Source organism: Heterocephalus glaber, unplaced genomic scaffold (assembly GCF_053883595.1).
Source record: "Heterocephalus glaber isolate CG9 unplaced genomic scaffold, H.glaber_assembly_v1.0 deba00001730, whole genome shotgun sequence".
Lineage (NCBI taxonomy): Eukaryota > Metazoa > Chordata > Mammalia > Rodentia > Bathyergidae > Heterocephalus > Heterocephalus glaber.
Genome location: NW_028258441.1, coordinates 137293 through 160297, shown reverse-complemented (window position 1 = coordinate 160297; position 23005 = coordinate 137293). Strand labels below are relative to the sequence as shown.

At 45.4% G+C, this 23005-nt stretch overlaps 1 pseudogene; it reads left to right on the top strand.

Annotated features, from left to right (window-relative positions):
* Nucleotides 1-14429: 14429 nt before the first annotated feature.
* LOC101707482 (large ribosomal subunit protein eL18 pseudogene) lies at nt 14430-18707 on the top strand (annotated as a pseudogene).
* The last annotated feature ends 4298 nt before the right edge of the window (nt 18708-23005 follow it).

Sequence of the window (23005 nt, the reverse complement as noted above, 5' to 3'; positions counted from 1 at the left end):
GCAGGCTACCAAACTGGCTGGCTGGGAAGCAGCGCGGGCTGGGGGAAAGAGGCGGGGTCTTGCTAAATGGCCCAGCTTCTCCTTATACTACCCAGTCCCTGCGGAATGGCAGGGCGGTCAGAGCCCTCTTACACGGAGCTACACCCAGCCCTGCCTCAGCTCTTACTCAGCTCCACATTTGCACTTCACAGTGTGGCTTTCGGTCACTTGCTTGCTGTGCCTCAGTTTCCTTTTCTGTCCAGTGGCTATAGTAGCAGTAGTGATTCCATAGGACTGTTGTAAAAAGTAAGATAATTCATGTTAAGTGCTTATCTGGCTTACAGTAAGTGCTTGTGGCACATTAGCTGCTATTGTACTTATTGTTGCTAGCTCTGTGGCCTTAGGCGGGGCACTGAACTGCTCATCTGTCTGTTGTTGGGGTTTTTCTTTTTTTTTTGAGCCTGCATCAGGCTGGCCTCAAATTAGTGGTGATTCTCCTGCCTCATCCTTCCAAGTGCTGGGAACGCAGGTGTGGACCACCACACCCAGCTCTCCTCTGTCATTCAATCTTTCATCTTTCCTCACTCCATCACTTTAACGTTCAAAATGTCTGGCATGTAACAAGGACTCAGTATCAGTCAGTTCCCTGGCTCTTTCTATAATAATATTTACATATGAACATTGACTGTAAGCTGAGCATTTTACCTATCACCGTAATCATCCTCATTGACTATCAAGACAAGCCAGGTGTGATGGCACACATCTATAATCTCAGCACTCTGAGAGGCTGAGGCAGGAGGATCACAAGTTTGAGCCTGGGAAATTTAGCAACTTAGCGAGACTTTGTCTCCAAATGTAAAAATAAAAAGGTCTGGGGACGTAGCTCAGTGTGAAGGTGCTGGGTTCAATCCCCAGTACAGAAAAAGAGGAAAAAGAGAGAGAGAGAGAGAGAGAGAGAGAGAGAGAGAGAGAGAGAGAGAGAGAGAGAGAGAGAGAGAGAGAGAGACAGAGAGAGAGACAGAGAGAGAGACAGAGAGAGAGAGAGAGAGAGAGGAGGGAAGGAAGGAAGGAAGGAAGGAAGGAAGGAAGGAAGGAAAAGAAAGAAAAAGAAAGAGGGAGGGAGGAAGGAAGGAAAAGAAAGAAAGAAAGAAAAAGAAAGAGGGAGGGAGGAAGGAAAAGAAAGAAAAAGAAAGAGGGAGGGAGGGAGGGAGGGAGGAAGGAAGGAAGGAAGGAGGGAAAAAGAAAAGAAAGGAGCGGGGTTATTAAGACAACCCTGTGAGGAAGGCATGATACTAGCAGACAAGTGTCCCACATTTACCAGTGAGGAAATTAAGAGTCCAATAGACTTCACCTGGTCCAAGGCCATAGAGTAAGTGGCTGATTCCTCTTTCCCAATATTGACCCTGCAGTGGGCGATGGCCAGTTTCTCATAAACCCCTGTGGCTGATCCTTATGCTACATGGTTTAAAATGGCTCTTGCTCCTAGTGTGTGAGCAAAGGCTTCCTAGCCTCCCTCTGAGCAGGAACGCTTTGCTGCCCCCTTGTGACGAACCAAGTTCTTACCTCCAGGCTCTGCAACACTTAGCAAAAAAAAAGCAATCATGGGGGGCAGGGATTTAGTTCAGTGGTTTCACTGTCTGCTGTGCAAGTGCAAGGACCCGAGTTCGATCCCTGGTACCAAAAAAAGAGTAATCATGGTTTCTATTGCAATAACTTTCCTCCTGGAAAGTCATTCCCTTGGGAGAAGCAAGGAAATAAATGATTGGGGCTGACTTTGTAACTGCTTTTTGTTGTCTAGCTTTCTTTTAGTATAGTGGAAACAACCCAGGTGTCCTGAGGGGCTTCTCCAAGGTGACACCCTGGGTGCAATCGTGGGGGATGAGGGTGGCCGAGGGCATTCTGAGCAGAGGAAATGGCACGGGCACAGGCACAGAGATGTGACGGGGCACTGTGAGGTGCAAAGCTCAGAGAGCAGTATGTTCACATTGATTTCTTCTTTGATTCAACATGTACATATCAGCTGCTATGCTGGGTGGTGTGGGTGCTAGTTGGGGAGACTGAAGTGGACCAAATGAACATATAGTGTGTCCACAGAAAAAATAAAGCAGGGAACTGGGTGTGGTGGTGCATGCCTATAATCCCAGCTCTCTGGGAGGCTGAGGCAGAAGGATCACCAATTTGAGCCCAGCCTGGGTAACTTGGAGGCTTAGTGAGACCCTCTCTTAAAATAAAAATGTTTTTTGAGACAGGGTCTTATTATGTAGTTCAAGCTGGCCTTGAACTCATGGCGATCCTCCTGCCTCAGCCTCTCAAGTCCTGGGATTACAGTTATGTGCTACCATGCCTGACAAATTCATTTGCACCTTTTTTTGGTGGTGGTGGTGGTGGTAGTGGGGATCAAAATCAGAGCTTTGGGCATGCCAGGTGAGCCTCAGTCAGTGGGGTCGGGGAAGCTGAGCGGAGATGGGGTGGGGTGAGGTAGCAGAGGACTCAATCATGGTTTCATCCAGGGCCTTATGTGTCATAGTGAGGGTGGCAATTTCATTCTAAGGATAGGAAGTTTTTGCTGAGACTGCAGGTTGGGCTGTGAGGGGAAAGAGGGATTAAGACCACGTGGAGATTTCACCCAATGAACCGGGAGGACTTTGGTGCGGGTGAGCTAAGTCTGGGATGCCTATAAGACCTTTGAGGGGCACCGAGGAGCAACAGCTGGATGGACGTCAGGTCCAGGAGGGCTCAGGAGGGAGCAAGGCCTCTGGCCACAGCGCGCTGAGGAACATGGGACAGGCTAGGAGAGTGATGGCGAACCTTTTAGAGCTTTCGATGATGCAAACAGCCAGATGCAGTACGCATGCCATAGGTTTGCCACCACTGGACTAGAGAGATGGAAGAGAAACCAGAAGAGGTGCTCTGAAACCAGGGCCTTGTGTGCTAGGCAAGCCCTCTAGCATGGAGCTACACTCTTAGCCCTTTTGACTTAGATTGAGACAGGGCCTCCCTATGTAGCCCAGGCTGGCCTGGAACTTGCCATCTTCCTGCCTCAGCCTTCCAAGTCCTGAGGTTACACACATGCACCACCACGCCCGGCTGAAACACACTTTTGAACAAGGGTCTCTACATTTGCGCTTCTCACTGGGCCTGGAAACTTCTGTAGCTGGTCCTGTATTGGCGGCTGCCCAACCACCTGACTGAGAGTATGGCTAGGATAAAGAATAATACAAGACAAAAGGTTTAACTGCTTAAGTGGGGGGCCAGATGGTCAGAGCTCTTCTTAAAGCTAAGATCACAAGGCTCTGGACCTGCCAGTATTTATTGACCACACAACATTGCAGGGGGTGTAAAGGCAAATGTAGGGAACAGCGGGCTAAGGTGCTGATGAAAGCCAGGGTTGTAAAAGTGAGGAATAATGCATTCTTCTGAGAGACAGGTCATAATTAATGAATAAGCTGTGTTATCTTTAGCTAAGGTTTGAATGGGAGAATGGCTGCACAAGAGTCATAAATTGCCAGCTGCAGTGTCATCTTGCTTTTAGGGATGTCACAATATCATCAGTCATTGAGATCCCAGTTGGGACCGCTGTATAGGGAGTTCTGTTTCCCTATACCAGCCGAAGGCTCATCCAGCACATCACACGTAGGTCTGGGACAGACACACGATTTAATCAATAGCCAATTTATAAGCCAATTCAATAATATTTTACAGCCTGCTCAGCACAGTTTCAAGCTGGTCTCCTACAGTCCTGCCCTGGCAAGTGAAGATACAGAGGCTTAGGGACACATGAACTTGACCGAAATGTGTTGGAAAGACATGGGAGGTGCAGAAGTAGAGGCTGCCAGAAAAGACAGCTTGAATTCCAGGGGATCTTGCTGCAAGGGAGGACTCCGAATGGGGTGGAGGGAGATGGGGCTATGGCATCCAGAAGGTCGTGGTTCTTAAAGAGAGCAAACCTTGCCACATGCTTGGATGTGCATAGCAATGTGTGGGTGGGATGCACGGTGCAGGGACAGTAGGGACAGAGTTCAAGCAAAGTTCTTGAGTACTTCAGAGGAGGATCAAAAAGAAGTCCATGGCCAGCTGTGGGGTGCACACCTGTGACCCCACCAAGTGGGAGGCTGAGACAGGAGGATCACTGTGAGTTCTACCCTGGGCTGCATACTGAGTTCAAGGCCAGCCTGACCTACATGAAGACACCCTGTCTCCAAAAAAAAAAATCAAACCACATTTTGTGTCATCATGGAAGCCCTCGTCATCATCATGCTTCCCAAGACTGTTCATCCACAATTTAATTTGATATTTGCCAAAAAAAAAAAAAAGCTTGTGAGTTAAAAAAAGTCACTCTACTTATCTCCATTTTTCAATAGGGCGAATGGAGGCTTAGAGAGATTGAGTGGCCAAGGTCACACAGTCAGCAACTGACAAACACAGGACTCCGATCATGCATGGCGAGGTCTCTCCCTCTCTCTGGCTGCCCCGCTTAGCCAGCCTCCAACACCCAAGGAGGGAGGGAGCAAGCTCCCGAGGCCTGTCCACTCTCGAGCATGGAAACCAGCATCTGTCACAGGGCGGCGGGCACCTGCTCCCTTGGCAACACTGGCACAGGCCAGCCCTTGGCAGGACACGCCACTCCCCAGAGCTGGCTTCAGAGCTGGCCAGCTGGCAGGCAGCCAGGTTCACAGAGAGGACCACTTAGGGCCAGGAGCCCTGCAAAAGGCCCTGCGGGGCATGGGGTGGACAGGCGCCAGCTGAGTGCCTCTGCACAGAAGAGGCGCAGTGCTCCGGGAGCAGAAGCCGCAGCAAGGGCCGCCCAAGGCGCCTAATGTCCTTGGCCCAGATGCCAGGCAGAAGGGACAAAGGAAGCAGGTGGCAGAGTGCCCAGGGCCAGCAGCTGTCTTGTTCAGGCTGCATCGGGGTAATAGTTTGAGGCAGGAAGTGACAAGCTGGGCTGAGTGGCTGGAATGGGTGGGAGGGCCACCCAGGCTCTGGAGAAAATATCACCTGAACTCATCCTTTATGACAGTGAACTGTGCAGAGAAACGTCACATTAAGGCCTGGAAATGGCCAAGAAGGTACAGTTATGATTCCTACTGGGGTCTCCTCCTCACCTGTGAGCTGAGACTACAGGGCAAGGTAGCCAGACTTGTGCCATCTCAACAGCGTGGGAACAGAAGTGGCACCAAGTCCGTTAGCTGGTGTTTCACCTACAAAGTTGAGACTACAACCCCAAGGTTCCCTCCCAGAGATGCTGGCAAGGGAGTGAGAGGAGGGGTAGAGCCAGAAGCTGCCCTCGGGGGACCTGTCACAGCCTACCAGGCAGGACCCAAGAGGAGCAGGCTAAGTGGCTTTCTATGCCAAATCAGGAGCCAAAACCAAAGCAAACCCCACTCCCATCAGCTGAGGCCTGGTATGTGCCAGGCATGGAGCTAGGGCTGCCTTCCAGGGAACTGCCATACTTCTGGGGAAGATCCTAGCAGCAGGTGGTAATTAGACCACCCTTTTGCAGCTGGGAAGGGAGGTGGAGCGAATTGAAGGGCCTTCCACAGGTCACATGGGTCACATGGGTCACAGGGCAGAGTCTCTGTGGTGACCCTCAAGCCAGGTCTGCCTAACTCCAGTCCCCTCAGCTCCCTCTCCCCGAAGGGCCCTTCTAGGCATTACATGAGGCCAAGTGTGGTCTTTGTACTGAGCACCTACTACGTGGCAGGTATTGACTGTTCTAGGAGCTGTTACTGGCATTTACTAGAAGTCACCACGACACAGGGAAGCAGGTCTTGTTCATGTCACTCCTCCCCCTCTCCACATGAGAAATCGCATTTGTGTAGAAGGCAGGGGCCCACCTTTTGCAAGTTGCCCAAGGTCATCTGGCTGGCAGACCTGAAGACTGGACCAAGCAGGTATCTCCAGAGTCTGTCCCATTAACCATCAGCCCCATCCTGAGAGCATCAAAGCCCTCGAGGATTCGCTTCATACTAGCAGGAGTTGAGGGGCAGTGAGCCTGCAACTTGGGCTCCCCGGATAGAGTACGGAGGAGGGAGCTGCTTTTCAAAGGTGGCTCTGCCTCTCCTGACTGCTGAGGCGCCTGCTGAGCTACGGCCCTCACAGCCAGCCACAGTGGGAGGACACGGGCACATGGGTGAGGGCTAAGCAAGGGTTGTCCATGCTGCAGGGAGAGAGGATTAGGACACAGCCTCTCTGCCCCATCAGCTTTCTAACAGCCTTTCAGTGGACTCCAGCAAGGACTACCACCCAAGGCACTGTTCCCAGGCATTAGCTTGAGAAAAGTGACAAGAATAGGAGAGGGTGGTCCAGGCTCTGGAGAAAATGGCACACATGCCTGTTGCTTGTGATAGTGAACTTGAGGTAGGGTAGGAGAAATAAAGATAGGTAGAAGGGAGGCTGGGTGTTGTGGTGAATGCCTGTAAGCCTAGCACCAGGAAGGCTGAGGCAGAAAAATCTCTGTGGGTTCAAGGCCAGCCTGAGCTATACAGTGAGGTCCTGTCTCAAACTGCCCCCCCACCCCCCGAAAAAAAAAAAAGAAAAAGAAAGAAGACAAGGAAAACCATCATTTTCAAAATTGTACTTTCAAGCAAAACCAGCCGCCATTCCACTGCTCCTAGGGCAGAGGAGGTGAGCCAATCCCAGAGCCCAGGAGGAGGCTCCCCAGCTGCCATTCCACCACTCCTAGGGCAGAGGAGGTGAGCCGCATGGGCACCAGTAGCACACCCCCCCCCCTTGGAAATGAGAAGACACTTAAACAAGCCTCAAAAACAGACTTCCAGATCACCTACAGCAACCTCAAAGGGAAACGAGATGGAACACTGATACTCAACCACCTGGATTCCCTGAACTGGCAACAAAAGAGGATCTGGAAAAAATGAAATCAGAAATAATTTCTCAGATAACAGCAAAGATTGTGCCCATAGTGCAAGACATGATTAATAAATCTAGAGAGGACACAGATAAAAAAAAAATAGAGGATCTGAGGAGCATGATGGAATCCCAACATAGGAAACAAATGGAATCCATAAAACAGATGCAAGCAGATTTCCAGGAGATTAAAAACTCCATTGAAAGTCTATGTAGCAGAATGAACCAATGTGAGGACAGAATTTCAGATATAGAAGATAAGATTGCAATTAGTGACCAGGAAAAGAAAAATTCCTTCAAAATTGTAAGGAACCACGAGAAATCAATCCAGCAGCTACTAGACAATGCAAAGAAGAATAACATAAGACTGATTGGTGTCAACGAAGAAACAGGAGAGAGTGCAGATGACATAAAAAAAACTGTTCACAGAAGTGATGGCAGAAAACTTCCCAAGCAGGGGAAAAGAACTTGACATACAGATAAGTGAAGCATATAGAACTCAAACTAGCCTTGATCAAAAAAAATCTACACATAGGCATATAATAGTTAGGATTCCAGAAACCCAACAGAAGAACAAAATTCTATAAGCACTGAGAGAAAAGAAACAAATCACATACAAAGGAAAGCCCATCAGAATCACAGCAGACTTCTCAACGCAAACCCTCAAGGCAAGAAGAGCTTGGAGTGATGTATTCCAAGCCCTAAAGGAAAACAGCCTCCAACTCAGATTGATGTACCCTGCAAAACTATCTTTCAAAATTGATGGAGAAATAAGATACTTTCATGATAAAGAGCACCTCAGGAACTTCATGAATACCAAACCAGCACTCCAAAAAATTTCAGACAATATCCTAGGAAAAGACAATGAGGATCACAACCCCAGGAAGCTCAGGAGAATGAATCCATTGGGCGTGACAAATTAAATGCAAAGGGGGAGAATCCAACAAAAAGAAAAAGTCATGACAAGGCTTTTAAAACTTTTAACTTCATCTCCCTAATGAGTGTATAATTCAATCTTGTTATTGTACTGATTAGTATTTTTCTGATTCTAGAGTTGCACACCTTTCCTGGTGCTGTATTGGCTATTTATCATCTTCTTGTGTCTACTTTTCAATTGGGTTGTCTATTAATGAGCTGTAAGAGTTCTTTATATATTCTGGTCATAGGTTATATGCATTGTAAATACGGTCTTTTTAAGGACTATTCATTTTAACGATGTCATTTAAAGTTGTACATTTTGATGGAATCTCATTTATAATTTTTTTTCTTTTCTACATCATGTTTTTTGTATCCTAGGAAGTTCTTGCCTACCCTAAATTCAGAAACATTTTTCCTTATAATTTCTTAATGTTTTATAGTTTTAGTCTTTCATATTTAGGTTCATAGATCCTTTCAAGTTATTTTTATGTATGGAAATAAAAGGTTGAGGTTAATTTTTTATATACGGATACCAGGTGTTCTAGTACCATTTGCTGAAAACACTATCTTTTCCTCTGCTCTTGAATTAAGTTTATATTCTATAAAATGTTAATGTTAAATGATCTTTCAAAACTCAGTGGACCATATACGTGTGGTTCTATTTCTAGATTCTCTGTTTTATTCCAATGATCTATGTCTTTCCTTACACCAACACTGCCTTGATTACTGTAGTTTAGAGGAAGTCTTAAAATTAGGTACTAAACATCTTCCAACACTGTTCTTCTGTTTTTCTTTTTACTTTTCTAGGTCCTTTGTACTCCTACATAACTTTTAAATTTCAATACCAAATACTTTATTTATAGCAAGTATACATAGTCCTGAATTTTTATATATACCTTGTGTTTTCTAATCCTGTTAAATTCAAATACACGTTCTAGGGGCTCCTAGAGATTTCTTAGTATTTTCTCTGTAGATGATCACTTCATCTACACATAAAGATTTTGCTTCTACTTTGTCAATCCTATCCTAATTGTGTCATTTTATTGCCAGACTATTTTGGTTTAGGCCTATGTTTCAAAGTTTAATGGACAGATGAAGAGTAGGCATATCTGCTCTTGTTCCCCATCTTAGGGAGAAAGCATTGTATCTTCTCCACTCATATAAGGTGTTTTTGCTGGAAGTATGGAGTACATGTCTTTGATCTGTTGAGAAAGTTCTGTTCTACTTCTAGTCTCCTGATAGCTTTTACCATGAACAACTGTGGAATTTAGTCCAATACTTTTTCTCCAACTAGTGACAGAATCATTTGGCTTTTTCCTTTCCTCTGTTAAAATGATGACTTTTGGGGGTGGATCTTCCAATGCTGAACCAACACTGCCATCCCTATAACAAAACCACTTTCTACGTACTGCCAGATCTGACTTCTAATAGTTTGTTTTGTTAAATAAATTTCTATCTAAGTTCATACTTTTTTATTTTATTATCTTTATCCAGTTTTAGGATTAGTGCAATGTTGATTTCTTAAAATGAGGGGAGAAGTGTTCTTTTTTTTCTGCTTTAAATGTTTGATATAATTTATCAGTTAAAATGTATAAGAACCTGTTGTTGTAATATAGGTAGGTTTTCAAGCTAGGAATATACTTTCTTTAATAGATGCTATTCAAATTTTATATTTTCTCCAGAGTCAGGTTCATTAATTTGTCTTCCAAGGTACTTCTTAGAAGTTGTAAAATTTATTTCAAAACAGATTTTTGTAATATGCTTTCTATATCTTTTTATTTTTATTTTTATTTTTTTTATTTTTTGGTACCAGGGATCGAACTCCGGACCTTGCACTTGTAAGGCAGGCGCTGAAACTACTGAGCTAAATCCCTGCCCCTCTATGTCCTTTTAAATTCTGTAAAATCTGTGGTAATGTCTCCTAGATCTTGATATTGTAATTCTACAAATGTATAATTGATATTGTGTAACAGGAAGTTAAGGTCTAAAGGAGCAGGGGAAGTGGGAGGGGCAGGGGTAAGGAAAGAAGGGAAAAGAAAAAATATGAGGAAAGGAAAAAAATGAAAACAAAGTTTTTGCAAATAGGGAAGGGAGGGCAGGAGAAGGGAAAGAAATAAGAGCCAAGATACTCATGTAATGGTACAAGATCCCAATGATGTATGTAGATGTATTTTATACCTAAAATGTACCAATAAACTTAATAGGGAAAAAAAAAGAATAAGAAAAAAGAAAAACCGCAGCCTCAGGACACCGTTGCCCAGGGTTACAGTGCCTTTTTCCCTTCTGGGAAACCCACTCCAAAAACATTCCTAAGGGTCAGTTTCTAGGGTACATAAGCCTATAAATTGGGCAGGCTTTTCACCTCTACGTTGAGCCTGCACCCCACCCCGCAGACCTCCATGGTTAAGGGTGCAGCACTGTCCAATGGGCAGTATTTTCCACACGTCAAACGCATACACAAATTTTACATTCCTCACAGCCCACCAAATGGGTGGCCTGACAGAGGGGAAGAAGGAAGACACATCCCGACAGGCTTGTAATCCCAGCACTCTGGGAAGCTGACGCAGGAGGAGGAGGAGCACAAGCCCAGAATTTAGCTTAGGCAATTTAGAGACTTAACAAGACCCTGTCTCAAAATAAAGAGGGTGAGGAGTAGCTTACTTTGGCACTCCCTTCTGTGCGTACTTTCTTAATTCTGTCTAATAAACCTTCCCATCTTTCACCAGCATGTCCTGCAATTCTTTTCTGTGAATAAGTCAGCCAACCCACAACCTACCCACATTGGTGGGTGAGTTGAGGTCCCCACCTTTTCTTTGGGGAACTTCCTCAGACCCTGTCTGGTGATAAATTGTTATGGTAGTTTCTTTAGAAGTGGCTTGGCAATCAAAAGTATTCCAGGTTCTTCCTGCCTCCAACAAAGAGCTGAACGAGGCAAGCCAATAACGATGCTGAAAAGCGTACCTGAAAAGTGTGGGGTGAATGGGTATGGGACAAACCAGCTCTGCCAAGCGAACTTGGGCTGAACAAACAGAAAAAAAGAGGGAAAATGCAAAAATAAGAGTACATGCTGCTCAGAGGCGGTGCGGGCTTCCCTGCAAACTCCCGCACTATACCAGCTTTCCGTGATGGCGTTACGTTTTTATGCCATCTACATCTCGGACTCTTCGAGAAGTTCTACATACGGGTCCTGGAGTTGCCCTGGGATCTTGTGATTGGCAGGTCCTGCTCATCGTCCTAGCCAGCTTTGCCACGCACTATTTCCTATATTAAAACTGCACAGGAAAATGCCACTCTCAAGCCTCTAGTGAGTGCCTTGGGAAGAGGGCAGGGGCCCTGCTCCGGGGCAGCCTTGGCCCTTTGGGTGAGCATGGGTGTGAAGCACCAGCTAGAGGCAAGCAGCTGCATCCTTGAGTCTGTAGGAGGAGGCTGGGGGGGGGCACTAGAAGGCTGGGTGAGGCAGGACGGAACCCCAGCTCTGCTCAGTGTCATCCTATGTCCTATGCCCCAGCTCCAGGCAGGGAGGTGACTCCTTCTGGTTCCTAAAGGGAAAGAGTCCCTAGACAGTTTCTGTGGCCTTGGCAGCCTGGGCCTGGATATCAGGGTCCCATTCCTGCAGCTGCAAAATCCAGACCTTCAAATCACAGAGGGCTCTGTTCTCCTCCCCAAAGTCAACTCCTGGAGGAGCTAGGAGTTAAAAATAGCGCCCGGCTAGGAAGAGCCCTTTGTCCATCTCATTTATTGCTGTACCCAGCTTGAGAACAGGACAAGTTTTTTGTGTGATGTGGTGAGGGAGTGCAGTTCTGGATGCTTTTTTCCTTTTTTTTTCTGCAGTACTGGGGATTGAACCCAGGGCCTTTGCTCTAAGCTACAACCACAGCCCTTTCTAATTTTTATTTTGAAATAAGGTCTTGCTAAATTGCTAAATTGCTCAAGCAGGCAGGACTCTAACTTGTGATTCCCCTGCCTGGGCCTCCCAGAGTGCTGGGATTATAGCCGTCCCCACCACGCCCTGCTCTGATAACATTCTTCTTCTTCTGCCACTTGTGCTTGTCACTTAGCAGTCTGGGACATGAACAAATGATGATCAATCCCTCTTCTAGGAGCTGGAGAAGGAGCTCGGTGAGCAACACAGACAAAAGCCCTGCCCTCCTGGAGCTTATGTTTAACAATGAACAGTATAAGTGAGTAAAACATACAATATGCTCTGCCGTGACCCGTCCTAGGGAGAAAAATAGAGCAGGGAAAGGAAAGAGAGGAGGGGGCGGGGAGTGGGATTTAAATGAAATGGTCCAGTCTGGCCTCACAAGAGGCCCTCAGAGGAGAAAGGGAGGGAGCTAAGCAGATGCCTGTCTGGGCCAAGGACCTGCCTGGCACGCTGGAGAGACAGAAAGGCAGTCGGCCTGTGCCCAGAGGAGAATGGCTGAGGGGCAAGTGAGCCGGGGATGCAGACTTTGGCTTTGGCTTTGACTAAGATGGAGCCTTGGGCGGCAACACGACCTCATTCACGTTTGACGAGCGCCTCCCAGGCTTCTGTGCTCAGACTGACCTTGGGGGTGGCAAGTCAGGTTGGGAGGCTGTGGAGCGACCCAGCTGGGAGACAGTGGGGGCTTGCTTCAGCCTAGGAGTACGGAGAAGGCCAGAAGTGGTTGGGTCCTGCGTACACAGTGAAAATAGAGCTGACAGGATTTGTGGATGAGCTGGATGTGAGAAGACACTAAGGTTTTTGGCTTGAGTGACTGAAAGTATGGAGCTGTCCCTCTCTTTGTTTTTTATTTTTGGTACCGGGGATCGAACTCAGACCTTGCGCTTGCGAGGCAGGCACTGGAACCACTGAGCTAAATCTCCGGCCCTCCCCTCCCTTTTTTTAACCTAGGTCATTGACCCATTTTCTTTATTCATTTATTTATTTAAAGTTTTATTAGTGCATATTTGCAGTACATAAAGATTACATTTCTTGTGGGGAGTTGGTACCTGTACATAACACATCTTATTTTCATTCCCATTCTCTCCCACCCCCTTCCATCTCTTGGTCCCCTTCCCTTTTGCAAAAAGTCTATTTCCTTTTATCTGTCTTTTAGTTTGTGCTTTATTTATACTTTAGGCTTCTCATATAAGAGAAACTATGCAATATTTAGGTTAAACTATGCAATTTTAATATTAAATTACGCAATTGGGTGTCTGATTTCTTTCACTTAACATTATGGTCTCAAGGTGCATTCATTTTTGTACAAATCAGCCGGGCATGGTGGCACACTCCTGTAATTCAGCACTCAGGAGGCTGAGATGGGAGAATCACAGTGAGTTTAAGACCAGCCTGGGGAACATTGTGAGTTCAGGGCCAGCCTGAACTACAAAGGGAGACCCTGCTTCAAAAAACCAAAACACAAAAACAACATTTTTGTACAACTGACTATAAATACCACATTTTCTTTATCCAATCATCTGTTGATGGACATTGTGGCCTCTTCCAAGATTTAGCTGTTATGGATTGTGCTGCTATAAACATGGATATAAACATGCACAAACACTATGACACGATGTCTTTAACTCTTTGGGGATGATACCTAGAAGGGGAATAGCTAGGTTGAATGGAACCTCTAGTTTTAGTTTTTGAGGAATACATATATGTATGTATATATATATAGAGAGAGAGAGTTTTATATTATTGTTTTAATTTGCATTTCTCTAATGGCCAATGATGTTGAACATTTTTTCATGTATTTATTGGCTATTTTTGCTTCTCCCGAGAAGCGTCTATTCATTTCAATTGCCTATTTTTAAACTGGGTCTTTTATTTTGGGGAATCTAATTTTTTTTAGTTCTTTGTATATTCTAGGTATTAATACACTGTCCAAGGAATAGTTGGCAAATGTTTTTCCTATTCTGTAGGCTGTCTCTTCACTCCATTGGTTGTTTCCTTTGCTGTGCAGAAGCTTTTTAATTTGATATGATCCTATTTATTGAGTCTTGTTATTCTTTCTTGTGCAAGTGGGGCTTTGTTCAGCAAGTGCTTGCCTATGCCTATGTCTTCAAGAGTTTTACCTATTTTATCTTCCAGCAGATTTAGCATTTGTTGTAATTAATATCTAGGTCTGTGATTTTGTTTTGTTTTGGTTTTTGCTTTTTGAGACAGGGCCTCATTATGTAGTTCAGGCTGGCCTTGAACTCACTATGGAACCCAGGCTGGCCTCAAACTCATGGTGATCCTCCTGCCTCAGCCTTCCGAGTGCTAGGATTACAGGCATATGCCACCACACCTAGCTTGTTCTATTTTAATTTTATTTTAGTACAGTACATGGTGAGAAATATGAGTCTAGCTTCAATCTTCTGCACGTGTATAGTCAGTTTTCTCCACACCATTTATTAAAGATGCTATCTTTCCTCTTGCTTTTGGCCCCTTAGTCAAAATTCAGATAGCTGGATATGCCTGAGGCTATTTCTGTAGCATCTATTCTGTTCCATTGTTCCGCATGTCTGTTTTTGTGCCATCAACATGAGAGATTCGAGGTTATATGTGACATGGCTGTGAGGCATCCAGGTAGTGATATCAAGGAAACCATTCATTATGCAAGTCTGGAGTTCAGGATGGAGGTCCTGACTGCAGGCGGGAATACGGGAGTGTTCCAGTATATAGAGGCAAGAACCATGCCCAGTACCTATCTAAAGCCATGGGTCTGGTGACATCACTAGGAAACAGTGGGAAAGAAAAGAGGTCTGAGAATAGTCCTGAGGACGCCCATCACGTAGAAGTCAAGGGACAAGAAGAGGCCACCAAAGGGACTGCGATCGGTGAGGAAGGAGGAAAGCCAGGAGAGTCGGTTGCCCTGCAGGATCAGGGGGAGTCAGCTTTATCAACTGTGCAAACAGGACGTGTCCGGGAGGGAAGAAAACTGACGGATCTGGCGGCAGGAAAGTTGCGCATGATCTTAGGACACCTTTGGTGGAGAGATGGGCCGAAAGCCTGATTGAAGTGTGCAGAAGATGGCTGAAGGAGGAAGACCAGGAGGCAGCAAGTGCAGCTAACTCTTCTGAACAGTTCAGAAAAAGGGAAAGTGGCCACGATGAATGTAATCATTAGGTACTGAAAACATGTACAGAAGGCCGGGGATTTAGCTCAGTGGTTTCGCCGCCTGCTGTGCAAGCACAAGGACCTGAGTTCGATCCCTGGTACCAAAAAAAAAAAAAGAAAAAGAAAAAAGAAAACATGTACAGAAAAAAAATTTAAACATTAAAAAAGGAAAAGGGAAGGAGAGAGAAAGGGTAATAGAGAAATCCATTTTTATTTTTCTTCTTCAATTGGAGACAAAACAGCATATTTGTGTGCTGATAAAAGAGATCCAGTAGAGAGGGGGAAATTGGTGACACAGGAAAAAGGGAATGTCTTAGTCCATTCAGGCTGCCGCAACAAAATTTATAATTATAACTTTATAGCTTATAAACAACAGAAATTGGTTTCTCACAGAACTGGAGGCAAAGTACAAGATGAAGGTGCCAGAAGATTCTGTGTCTGAGGGGGCCCTGTTCCTCATCGATGGCAGCTTCTAGTGTCCCTACATGGCAGGAGGAGCCAGAGGGACTCGGATGCTCCCCTCAGTCTCTGTTTTAAGGTCACGAATTGGATTTGTGAGGGCTCTTCCCTCATGATTTAATCACCTCCTAAAGGGGCCACCTCTTCAGAGGATCAGCAGCGATTGGGTTTCAACACATGGGTTTGGGGACACGAACCATACATAGCAGGGTAACTGCTGGAGCAAGGCCTTGGGTAGTGAGCAAGAATGGAATCCTTTCTCAAAAAACAGAAAACAAGGGGCAACCCTTCTGTGTCTCTTAGACAGAAGCTATATTCTCTCAATACATTTTTTCCTACTCTTAAAAAAACCCAGAAAACAATTAATTAATTAACAGTGTTCAAGTGAACTCAGCCTTCACAAGGGCCACTGGACCATGAAGGCTGACACAACTGACAAATAGCACCAGCCGGGAGGCCTCAGGTTACTTGGGGAAATGCCACAAGTCCAGTTAGAGGACCATCTTCCCTCATTTATTTCTCAGAGGATGGAGGGCGCGCTCACAGAGGTGCCTCCAGGAAATGGAAGGCTCAGAAAACAGCACTGAGTGTGCGGACAGGAAAAGCCCCCCATGGCCACAATCCTGTCCCTATCAGGCTCCCTACCATCAGAACCACTCCTGGTTGAGGTATGGAAGGCCCCTAGCCCAAGGCAAGTGATTCAGAATATCAGCCACTGGCTGGCCACTTGACTGTTGAGCCCCCTGCCCAGGGTTGTGTCCCCACTCTCGGATATACTAGCTGTGCAGTCTTGGGCAAGTCTCTTAAACTTTTAACTTCTCTATGCCTCAGTTTCCTCATCTGTAAAAGGGGTTAATAATGGTGCCTATTCATAGTTATTCTGAGGATTCAAGGAAGTAAAACAGTAGACCCTCAAGTTACGACTGGCCTGACATACGGACAACTTGGGCTAATAAGGTTAATGGAAGATTCATCTGCCTCTTGTTATCTATAGGGTGAACCCAGGTAAACATCTAGATCTCAGCTGTATTGACTTACAACCAACTTGAGTTACAACCAGCCCTTGGGAACCAATTAAATTTGTAAGTCAAGGATCCACTGTACATGTAAACTCAGAGCAGCAGCTAACATGATAGAGAAAATTTAAACTATAGGTTAGTTATTAAGGTAGCTGAAGTAGAATAAGTAATCTGTTCCTTTAAGATTTATCTTTCCTGTAACTCTTATTGTTTAAGGTGATGGCTAACTGAACCTTTGACCCATAACCTAACTGTAGATAACATTTAACCCGGAGAAAAGCAAAGTAGAAATGTTTGGGTAGTTTACAATGTATGGGTTTTAGGCGCCATCTGTTTGTCATATGTCTGTGACTATAACCATTAACAGGAACTAGTTGTAAAAGAGAAACAGAAACTTTACTAAGACCACCAGAAATGAGGTAATGGCTAAAAGAAGATATAAAAGGAACTGTTAAAACAAAGGAGGGGGCGGACATTGATCAGACGAGTTTCTGGCGGTCCCCCTCGCTAGTGATTAAAGGCTTTGTTTTTTTACCCAACTTCTATGCCTCCGTACATTTCTTTCCACGATTCCGAAACAAACACACAAGAGGTGATCACTGGGTGCTGGCTGGTATCAGGATCATGGGGTCAAATTTGAATGCCAAGCTAAGAAACAACTTGAGCCCAGGCTTTGTCCCACCTTTCACCCTGGAGCACTTTTGGGGGATCGACCAACCTTCAGACTCTAGGTCAGAGGAATGTCAGTGACGGCTGCCCACACTCTGAGACTCTGCCTTCACTGCTGGCTAGCTGCAACCTCAGGCAAGTCCCCATGGCTAGGAGCCCCCTGGCCCCTGCGGCCCGGTACCTACCCACCCCATCATGCCTCAGTTCTGCTTGCTAAATCTTTGCCTTTGCCCCTGGCCTCATTTTGAGGATCTTTAACCTAGATGAAGAATTGAGACATGAAGAATTTGAGAACCCTTCAGGGGAGTATATGATAAAATGATAGGTTGGGTGTTTAGACTCCAGGGATGCTAGAAAGGGGAAAGCAATTCAGATTAGTCAAGCAGAGCTGCCTAGAGGAAGCGGAGCTGGGGTGGGGAGCATTTGTATGCATGGCACATGGTGGAAGGGAAAAACTGGAGGCCAGTCACCTCCTTAGACCTTTAGCCCTCTCTTTCCAGTCTAGTCCCAGTTCCCCATGTCTTGCTGTCTGTCCTGTCCCACAGCAATGACCTGGACTGTGTCTGGCTCTATCTGAGGACAGTGGCAGCAGTGCTGGATAGAGGTGGCATAGTGATGTCCTTTGCTGACAGGGAGCCAGTAGGAGCACTACTGAGGAAGCCCTTGGATTTTAAAGGGCAGCATCATTATCACTTTCTTTGTTCTTGGAAACTTTTGTTCTTTCTTTGTTCTTGGAAACTTTCCAAGAGGAACAAGATCAGTCTTTACTGTCTTTCACAAATCCTGATCATCAGGTTTAACTTAGTGTGAACCGCATCACTTCCACAAACCTATGGAGATCTTTTGCAGGCCAGTTCGATGCTCCTCTGACTTGGAGTTAAGCATTTCTGTCTTTAAAAAGTGACAGTCGCTGGCTATGGTGACATGTACCTGTAATCACAGCACTCTGGGAGACTGAGGCAGGAAAATCACAAATTCAAGCCCAGCCTGTAGCAATTTAATGAAACCCCATACCAGTGCTTCTCAAACTATCTGTGGTGGAAGGCTAGTGATTTTTAAAAATTTCCACTCTCTCATGGACAGATAGTTTTGGAAAATAAAAATAATCACAAAAGAAATTAATTATACTCTTTGTAGGCTTGACTGAACAGGAATCACCATCGTGGAAGTTGACATTTGCCCCAACAAGGACTGAAAGGTCTGGCGCAAGGAGCTCAAGAGCCAGGACATCTGCCTGCGGCTGTTGGGCAAGCTGTACAGGTTTCTGGCCAGAGGAACAAACTCCACCTTCAACCAGGTTGTGCTGAAGAGGTTGTTCAAGAGTCACACCAACCAGCCATCTCTGTCCCTTTCCCAGATGATCTGGAAGATGAAGCTTCCTGGCAGGGAAAGGAGGAAGGCTGTGGTGGTGGGGACCACAATCGATGACATGTGGGTTCCAGAGGTGCCCAAGCTGAAGGTTTGTGCCCCATGTGTGAGCAGCCGGGCCTGCAGCTGCATGCTCATGGCTGGGGGATAAGAGCTTTACCTTTGAGCAGCTGGCCCTGGCCTCCCCCAAGGGCCATGGCACCATCCTGCTCTCTGGTCAGCACAAGGGCAGAGAGGTGTACTGGCATTTCGGCAAGGCCCCGGGAACCCCACACAGCCACCCCAAACCCTACGTCCGCTCCGAGGGCCAGAAGTTCCAGCATGCCAGAGGCGACCCGGCCAGCCGAGGCTACAAGCACTAATGCAGGATCTTACTCTGTTAATAAAAAAAGAAAAGAAAGGGAATTAATTATATGCTTGGATACCACCTTAATATCAAAGTTCTATACATATTTCTAAACTTGATTTCTTATCTCACTGGATTAGCATCAATGCACAGCCCTCACCATTCTAGACCTCTCTGGACTCCAGCTCCCTAAGAAATGCTGGCACCAAGCTGCTGCCCATCCCCACTCAAGGCCATAATGGAAGGATGCCAGACTGGTAGGTGACCTGCCACCTGCTAGCAGCCATACGACCTTGGATGAGTTACAGAACCACTCTGAGCCTCAGCTTCTGCATCTATAACATGAGGCTAATATGTGACAGTACCTTTTAACTAAAGCTGTTATCAAGATTCAGCAAGATATTATACATAGGAAACAGTTCAGGATCTGGTACATTGACAACTCTTACTTTGTGCTTCTGACAACAATATTGTCTGTTGAGCAGATGGATGAGAGATAGTTCCATGTATTGATTAGGAGCCTAGGCCTAGGAGACATTGTATTTTGAGCTTGGAATGACAGCATGGCCATCTGCTAGCTGCACAATATGGATAAGTTACTTCCCGGAGGGTCCGTTTCATCATCTGTATAATGAAAATAACATTAGTAGCTACCTCATAGGGCCACGAGGAGATTCAGTGCTTGGAGCTGCGTCTTGTGTGTAGTAAGGGCTCAATGGCTGGTCTTTACATTTCTAGTATGCCCACATCCACCCTCTAATCCTCAGCCCTACTCTGCCCTAGGCCTCCTCGAGGGAAAGGTACCCCCTAGGTAGGAAAATAGGGTTAGGCAATCTTAGCCCGGCATAGTGGCGCACACCTGTAATCCCAGCACTGAGGGAGGCAGAGGTAGGGGATCAAAAGTTTGAGCCCAGCCTGAACAATTTAGCGACTTAGCCAGACCTTATCTCAAAATACAAAATAAGAAAGGAGCTGTGGATGTAGCTCAGTGCAGAGGGCCTGGGTTTAATCCCAGTATGAGAAAAAATTAGACATCCTTCCTCCATGCTGGAGTGTGAACCGGAAACTATGTGTCACAGAACCAACTAGAATCCGAGGGTATAGTAGGAGCCATGGGCATTGGTGTCAAACCAACCCCTTTTGAATACCTACTCCACCACATACTAGTACACGTTCCCAAGTCAGGGTCTTCAGTCAGTGCCTCAGTTATCTTCATCTGTAAAATGGAGCAAATCTAGTGAACCAGTTGTCTCCAAAACTGGGGTGTGCATATGAAGAAAATACCAGAACTTCCTACTTAAATGTGTTTAGTAACAAAAATATAAAAGAAATTAAACTGTAGGGCTGGAAATGTGGCTAACATGTGCAAGGTGATGGGTTTGATCCTCAGCACCACACACACATACACACAAACTTTAACATACACAGTCCATGGGGCGACACTGGCACCTTGTTCAGTTCATTTGTAAGAAGGTCACTGAGAGATATCTTGAAGGAGAAACAAATCTTACCACAAAAGTTTGAGGCAGGGTTTTGCTTTGTAGTTCAGGCTGGCCCCGAACTAACTATGTAGCCCAGGCTTCCCTCAAACTTGGGGTGATCCTTCTGCCTCAGCCTCCCAAGAGCTGGGATTACAGGCGCACACCACCAAGCCTGGCCTCTTTCATTTTACTTTTTAGCCTATTCCCAAATTCTGCAATTTCAGTGTGGCGTTGTGATTTACAAATTATATCATCTGGTTTTGGGGGGGTTTTTTGGTACTGGGGATCAAACTCAGGACCTTGCTCTTGTGAGGCAGGCACAATGCCACTGAGCTAAATCCCCAGCTCATCTGGTTTTAACTAAATCAATCCCCTCCAACTGGAAAAGTGGCTTGAAAAGCTTCCTACAAAGAAACCATAGCCTGAATGAGGATAGTATGAAGGAATCCAAGTAGAAGAGGGCAACAAGGAAATGGTAGAAGGATGGGCATGGTGGCACATGTCTGGAATCCCAGCATTTGGGAGGCTGAGGCAGGAGGATCACCATGAGTTTGAGGCCGGCCCGGGCTACATAGCGAGACCTTGTCTCAAAAAATAAGAAAGAAAGAAAGAAAGAAAGAAAGAAAGAAAGAAAGAAAGAAAGAAAGAAAGAAAGAAAGAAAGAAAGAAAGAAAGAAAGGCAGGAAGGAAGAAAGGAAGGAAGAAAGAAGGAAAGAAGGAAAGAAAGAAAGAAGAAAAGAAAATGGCAGAACAAGCTCATCTCCCATTCCTACTCTGAGCTCTTATGAGCTCTTATTCAGCCCCATTGCAGAGGAAAAATAATGAATAAATTGGTTCTGATAAGTAATCAGCCAAAAATTAAAAAGACAATATCAAGAAAGCTACTTAAGGTATGATGCACATCCACTGCTGTTAATAAACTCACTTTAATTTGCCTTGAGATATTAGCTAATAACAATTTGAAGCCGGCCCCGGGGATTTAGCTCAGTGGTTCCGCCTCCTGCCTCACAAGTGCAAGGTCTTGAGTTCGATCCTCGGTACCAAAAACCAAACAAACAAAAACAAACAAATAACAATTTGAAGCCATCAAAGGAGGAGCAAAATCTTTACAATCTAAGCACTCAAAAAATGGATGCTTAACTAATCAATGATGGTAGGCATTAAGATTAATTAATTACTTGGGCCGGGGATTTAGCTCAGTGGTGCTGCCACCTGCCTCACAAGCACAAGGTCCTGAGTTGGATCCCTGGTACTAAAAAAAAAAAAAAAAAGATTAAGGTTACTTTTTTGTGGCACTTGTGATACATGTCTGCAAATTCTTTGACATTCCTACTTTTGAGACGCTGAGTCTATGTCCCTTTCCCTTAAATCCAAGTGGTCATCATAGTATGGCAGAAGAGATGTCTCCTAACTTCCAAAGCTGGGTCACAAATCATGGAGAGAACACCCTGAAGTGTTCTGCCCAGCAGCCTCAGCTGAGGTCCCAGCCCGCAGGTCTCGTGGAATGAGAGATATGAGAGGAAAGACATTTTTTCCCTCTTACGGTCTAGATCTAGAATGTTCCCCCAAAGTCCCCTGTGTTCAGTGCTGGGGCCTTCGGGAGGTTATTGGGTCATGGGGGTGCTGTGCTCATCAGTGGGTTAATTTGCCAATGGATTCACAGCTAAATGGGGTGGGGGAGGTCACTGGGGGCGTGACCAGGAAGGGTGTATCTGCCTCCCAACTCCTCCCTTCATGCTCTGCTTCCTGGCCACCATGGACTAAGCACCTTCTCCTCTGTCATGCCCCTCTGTTATGCCGTTCTGCTTCTGTCTGGAAGCTAGCCAATCATGGACTGGAACTATAATCTGAAATAAATCTCTCCTCCTATAAATTGTAGGAGTCTGGTGTCCAGCAATGGGAGAGCCAATTAAGACACACTCCCAGGCTGTCAAGTGACCCCCCCAACATTGCATCTTTCCAGCCAACATGCTAGATGTCATAGAACAGATCCAAGACCTCCCCGTGTGCCCAATCTCAGTTCTCATCTCTGGAATCCATGAGCATATAGAGTAGCCAGTTTTCACTGCCAAGCTTTGGGTTGGCTTGTTACACAGCAATAGGAACTTGGGAGATGATGACAGGGAAGAGCCACAGAGAGGCCTTCTGGGTGCTGTGATGGCCCATTCTTTACTTGCGTGCTGGTTACACAGGTGTGTTCCTTTTGTACAAATCTGTCAAGCTATACCCTTGGGACTTATACACTTTTCTGTGTGTATGTCATCATTTTTAGAGCTCACATTTAAAAAGCCTAGGCATTCAGAACATAAAGACAAATGGCTACTATTTTTCATCAATGTGTAAAATCACGTGAGGGCTGGGGTGTAGCTCAGTGGTAGAGCACTTGCCGAGCATGTGTGTGAGGCCCTGGTTTCCAACACCACCAAAAAAACATGTTATTTTTCAATATAGGACTTGATTAGGGCTCACTGAATGTAAACATACATGCTTAGAAGCCTCATTTGAAATTTGGTATTTAGTAACAAAAATGAAAGTTCACAGATCCCTTTGGGGAAACACTTGCTTTTCTAATCAGTAAAAGTAGTCAAAACGATCCATATGCAACAATACGGTGACAAGCTAAAATGAATAAATGCATTCCATTGTCAGACAAGGCATCTAGAAAATGTTGAAGATTTGAACAAACAGTATTAGGATAAATGATATAGCGTAGGAAGTTTTCTGTATCCTTGTATAAAACGTTTCTAACATTTTCAGCTTTGTAATTGCTAAATTTTATTTCAATAATGAAACACTTAAAGAACTACTTCTGTAGGCTGCTAGAAGAAAAATA